The sequence below is a fragment of the Lagenorhynchus albirostris genome, chromosome 2, assembly GCF_949774975.1.
Source record: "Lagenorhynchus albirostris chromosome 2, mLagAlb1.1, whole genome shotgun sequence".
Classification (NCBI taxonomy): Eukaryota; Metazoa; Chordata; class Mammalia; order Artiodactyla; family Delphinidae; genus Lagenorhynchus; species Lagenorhynchus albirostris.
The window spans coordinates 97,821,518-97,826,180 of record NC_083096.1 but is presented as its reverse complement, the minus strand read 5'-3'; positions in this window follow the sequence as shown (position 1 = coordinate 97,826,180).

The window sequence follows — 4,663 nt, the reverse complement described above, 5'->3', positions numbered from 1 at the left end:
CCGGAGAGATACTGGCTGCCTCTCAGACTCAAGCCCACACCTCTGGGGAGGGACTCACATTCACCTCTGGACTTACAAACCATATCTAGTCGGTTGGGATTGGGCTCACAGAAGAACAGGTCACCTCCCGTTGAAATCAAGTGAAGGATAGATTTCTGAACAACGGGTGTTCTAGTCCCAGAAGAGCAGGTGGAGGGAGTGGCCATCAAAACAAGCGTCCACTACACTGTTACAGGACAAGAAAGTTACAGGACAACCCTGAAGGACAGTGTGGTGCAGATGTAATGAGCAAAGGAATAGTACCGAGTACTGCTAGCCCCACCTGAAGAAAAGCCGGACCTTTGGAGCAGCCTCTTGGCAGGGTTGGGTCCATGTACACGCTTAGGTTCCCCACTGCGTGTGGGGTATGGAGGTGTTTGGGAAGAAACGAGGCGGTGCAATAGGGTGTTTGCGCGCAGGGAATCGCCACCTACTCCACACCCAATGGACAGCAACACGGGAGGGGTTAGTTTTATCTACAGTGTTTGAGGGACACCTAAGTGGAGATGTGTGTGTTACAGTCAGAAATGGGGCAAAGTCCCCGACTTTTAAATTCCAGAACAGGGAGGCTTCTCACTAATACTTAGCAGCTGCTTTCACCAGGGCTCACAGGGCTGGCCCGGTATCCAGAGGAATTCTTCAAGGATTAGAAAATAAAGGAATATGCTGAGAAAAGGGCTTCTGGAAATTGATGGGGATTGGGTGCCTTATTTCTGAGATGAGGAAAATAGAAAATATTAGTTTTTCTAACCACCACTGATTGCCTAGATGAGGCAGAAATAGGGTAGCAGCTTCTGGTCATCTTGCTCCCTAATCTAATTTAGACTTTAAAATTATAAGGAAATTTCTTAGATTTTTCTTGTTATTTCTTTCCTGATCTTGTCAATCTTGCTTACCGTCATCATTAAGGATGGTGATAATTGTGATCAGACATCCAAAAGTGTATGATTTTTTTTTCTTTTCAGTGATATGTGAAAACACACACACACAGCGCTCTCTTAAAGTAATTTGATCTCATCACTAAAACTACCTAAAATAATTCCTAAACACTTGACAACATGAAACTCTCTCCATCCAGTTCCTATCTCTTTCAGACAGAAATATTTTTTAAGCAGATTTAAAAAATAAACTATATTAAACCGCTTACTGGAAAAAAGTCACTTCTGGACAGAGACCAAGCCAAAGCAATTTTAGCTCAAATTGGTTTTCCTGGAAAAGCTGAAAATGTAGTTCAGAAAAGCAATGCCTTGGCAACTTTACAAATCAACACTCAGAAACTAACAAGATCAGTCTACATATCCTCCACTGCAGTGATTCTCAAATACTGGTGTAGGAAAGAATCTCCTGGGGAGCTTGTTAAAATGCAGATTTCCGGGCCCAGACGGTAACTCTGACCCAGACCCGGGTGGTTTTGGTACAGGAGATTTGAAGGTCACAGTTCAATTAACTGAAAAGACAAACAGAGAGAATTATAAGTTGATAGGACTAGAAGGAGGAATTGTGTTTATTATGTTGTTTTGCTATGAAGTTATTTTGTTATGAGGTAAACACAATTTATCTCTTGGCGCCCCTCAGTGGAGCCACCTGTCTTCGTGTCATGGGACAACTTGGCTTGAGGCACAGATCCGTCACTATGTGTGTAAGTCATTCACCCTCTTTGGGTTTCAATTTTCTTTTTTGTAAAGTGAGGAGACTGGATGACATCAATGGTCCTTAACCATTTTGAGATTACAGTCTCCTTTGAGCAGCTAATAAAATTCTTTTATCTTTTCTCCAGAAAAATACACAAATATACACATACATGTTTGCACACAAATTTAGGGAGGGTGACAGTTCCCTTAACAACCTCACAGGGACTTCCTATGGCAGTGACGCTCAGAGCTAGAGAACTGGCTCATCTAAACTATGTTTCATACCCCCTCCCATTCAGATTTGTTCCATTAAGGGGCATCCTCCACTCTCCGCCCCCTGCAGGGAACCACCTTTGTCACCAATAGGTGTGGCACACTTATAAGATGACCACTTCATGAAGCTGTTGGCATACATTTAATCATTATGTGACTCCTCAGAGGCAGTTGACAGGATCTTCAATTTACAAATGAGAAAACTGAGGTTTGTAAAGGTGCAATCACTTGCCTGAGGTCACATGCTAATAACAAACAGGCTTTGGATTTGACCCTGAGCTCTTAACCTCTCTGGCTGGATAATTCTTTGTCGCAGGGGGGGTCTGTCCTGTGCCTTGGGAGATGTTTAGCAGCATCCCTGGCTCTACCCATTAGATGCCAATAACATTGCCCCACCCAAGTTGTGACAACCAAAAATGTCTCTAGACATTGCCAAATGTACCCTGGCGGGCAAACTAGCCCCTAGCTGAGAACCATGCTCCACGGTACACCCCCTTGATCACTTTACTATAGTGAGCTGACGTCACTGAGGAGGAAATAGAGAATCTTTCTGAAGGCAGGAGAAAAGTTGAGGGCCATCATGGCAAGGTCTCACGGACCCCAGGTAAAGGGCTTCAGGATAGAACAAACTATAGGTCGTTTTCAGCTTCATAATTCTCTAAATTCTCAATTTCTAAAAACTCGACCATTGAGCTTTGTGGTAATGGTAGAATGCTCACACGCAGTTGAATTATTCCTAAGTTTGGCTGTGAAACATCAAAAGCTGTTGCTCTTCTATGGTCCAAACTGGCCCATACCCCACGATTCCCAGTTGTGTTACTTCTGAGAGACCAAGATCTGAGGAAGTACAGCTGGGATTTGAAATGGGATTTTAGACTGCCTCAGTGTTGTGCTTAGAGAAGCTGCTCTGTGGCTTGGCTGACGGCAGACCACAGGAAATGAGCACTTTGTCAGTTCTGCCACTTACCCCTTGATTTCGCAAAGCACTTGAGACAGTTGCTAGATCTTGTTTTGGTGGATTATGAAATTGAGTACTAGAAAAGTCCACACTGGATCCTGTCACGGGTGGGGTTATATGAGGAGGGGTTGTTAGGAACAAAAGTTCTATTTAAAGAAAATCTGGTGGCATAAAGCATGAAGATATGGTTACATGAAGCTTTTAAAGTGTTTGAGAAAAATCGCAACGCTTTGCAGCATGACTGAGGCTGGTTGTATCTCTTGAGAAGCAAATTGAGATAGAAATTTTGATCCCACATATCAAAGGTTCCCAAGGGACCTATTCAGTCAACAAATGTTTAAGTATTTCCAATGTGTCAGGCACTCTGATCAAAAACAGAGCCTGGCCCTGGACTAGCTTACGGTTTGGAGAGGGAATAAACACAGCCGGGAAGCCTGGCTGTGGCTGGGATACACTCGGGGGCTTTGGGGGCACCCAGGCTGGACACTCGCTTGTGGAGATCAAGAAAGACTCCTTGCACGAGGTGAAGCCTGAGCTCATACCTGGAAGCTGCGTAGGACTTAGCTGGGCAGGAGGGGGGCAGATTGTGGAGAGACAGCCATGAGGAAAGCATGTGCTGAACAAATAGAGATGCCCGGATGGGAAGGAGAGGAGAGGCTGGGCCACACTCAGGAAGGGCACGCCCACAGCATGGCTGGAGCACAGGTGAGGAGTGAGGATGCGGTGGAGAGGTGTGGATGTATGAGGTCACATGGGGATTTATGTGGGACCATTTTAAGACTTCTGCAGACCTCAACACTTTTGGAGGCCCCATCACAGGTCATATCAAACATGAAAATGTATCCTGATTCCACCTTAAACTAAGTTATGAATAACAATGAATTGAATTGCAGTTGACTATTTAATAGCATGTCCCTTTCTATTTCAAAGTTTCCTTTTTGTTTTTCAGAGCCAGTAATTCTTTCTTTCAGATACCAAACCTTTTCAAAGGGTATTAAAAAGCTGGCATGAAACTATAATTCAAAAAGATACATGCACCCCTATGTTCATAGCAGCACTATTCACAATAGCCAAGACACAGAAACAACCTAAATGTCCATCGACAGATGAGTGGATAAAGAAGATGTGGTACATATACACAATGGAATACTACTCAGCCATAAAGAAGAATGAAATAATGCCATATACAGCAACGTGGATGGACCTAGAGATTATCATACTAAGTGAAGTAAGTCAGAAAGAGAAAGACAAATACCATACGACATCACCAATATGTGGAATCTAAAATACGACACAAATGAACCTAACTATGAAATAGAAACAGACTCACAGACATAGAGAACAGACCTGTGGTTGTGGGGCGGGGGGAGAGGGAGGGAATGGGAGGTTGGGGTCAGCAGATGCAAATTACTACATATAGAATGGATAAACAACAAGGTCCTACTGTATAACACAGGCAGCAGTATTCAATATCCTGAGATAAACCATAATGGAAAAGAACATAAAAAAGAATGTATGTATAGCCAAATAAAATTTTCTGTACAGGAGAAATTAATACAACATTGTAAATCAACTGTACTTCAATAAACAATAAAATAAAATAAAAATGAAAAAACTAAAAAGCTGGTATGCTCTAGGCACTGTGTTTATGGGGCCCTAATCATAATGTCTTGCTTTAAACTTGCAGGTTTAAACCTGCGTAAACCTGAGAACTGCCCCCCTCCACTGCCCAGCGTCCATTCTCTCCGTTCTCCTGCCCCTC